This window comes from Frankliniella occidentalis, unplaced genomic scaffold (assembly GCF_000697945.3).
Source record: "Frankliniella occidentalis isolate FOCC.00 unplaced genomic scaffold, Focc_3.1 Scaffold294, whole genome shotgun sequence".
Classification (NCBI taxonomy): Eukaryota; Metazoa; Arthropoda; class Insecta; order Thysanoptera; family Thripidae; genus Frankliniella; species Frankliniella occidentalis.
The window spans coordinates 122,705-123,610 of NW_026267420.1; the positions used below are offsets into that span (position 1 = coordinate 122,705).

At 59.3% G+C, this 906-nt stretch overlaps 1 protein-coding gene across 4 annotated transcripts in view; it reads right to left on the bottom strand.

Moving 5' to 3' along the window:
- Window positions 1–877, bottom strand: part of LOC113218362 (secretin receptor-like) — an 82,493-nt gene extending 81,616 nt beyond the window's left edge. For all 4 annotated transcript variants that reach the window (XM_052273693.1, XM_052273695.1, XM_052273694.1 and 1 more), the window contains exon 1: window positions 656–877. The gene's annotated coding sequence lies outside the window, so the exon portion shown is untranslated. The remainder of the gene's footprint in view (window positions 1–655) is intronic.
- Between the last annotated feature and the right edge of the window lie 29 nt (window positions 878–906).

Sequence of the window (906 nt, forward strand, 5' to 3'; positions counted from 1 at the left end):
AACATGCGGGCGCGCCATGTCGTGTTCCACTGTCACTCGTCACTCAATGGCAATAATGCGACGTGATCGGCTTTTTGAATTTAGCGGAGCGCACAAGTTTTATTCCTTTTGAAGATGACCCCAAACGGCATACGCGATGAGCGACAGAGCGCGAGGGACAGGGAAGGGGGGGAGAGGGGGCTTGGCACTGCCCTGCCCTGCGCGGGCACGGCCTCCGCGCCCAGCTTGTCGGGCGTGAGAGGGGCTCACGTATGGCTAGATTACACATGCAATTCAAATGTGTCCTCAGCAGCGACGCGCTTCATTTCGTTTACAAATGCACATAAAAATAACATGGATCTAGGGCGGGGCGAGGCGCGGGCCTTCTGCGCTGCGCTGCGGGTGCGGGCGGGTGAATGTGAGTAGGACTCTAGATGCGAGCTGTGGTCGGGTTGGGGGGAAAAGGAGGGGGGGCAATCCCAATGAAAACACAACATTTAGGACATGCGCGGGTGGTTGTTGGACAAACAGAGGATGATGTTCGCATAGACTATGTCACTCTATGACTCGCAAGTAGATTCCGAAGTTTATTTTGTATTTATTTGTAATTTGTGGTAAAGGCGTGAACTGGGAAAAGGTTGGGAGCTTCGGCACTCGAAGCACTCTTTTAGCTTACAGGAAGCGCGTCTGTCCTGGCCGGGCCGGCAGGTCCTTTCTCCGTGCCGTCCTCCTGGGATTCTCCAGCAGGATCGCGTCCTGGCTGCGCGCTGGCCGGCTGTCTGTCTGGCTGTGGAGGCGCGAGGGAGAGCGCGGCGAGAGCGCGAGGGCGCGGCGGCAGGCAGGCTGCGAGACGTGAGCGGAGGCGGACGGGCGACGCGGCCTGTGCGACAGCCGGTGGTAGACTGAGAGCGGGCCGGGGGCCAGGCG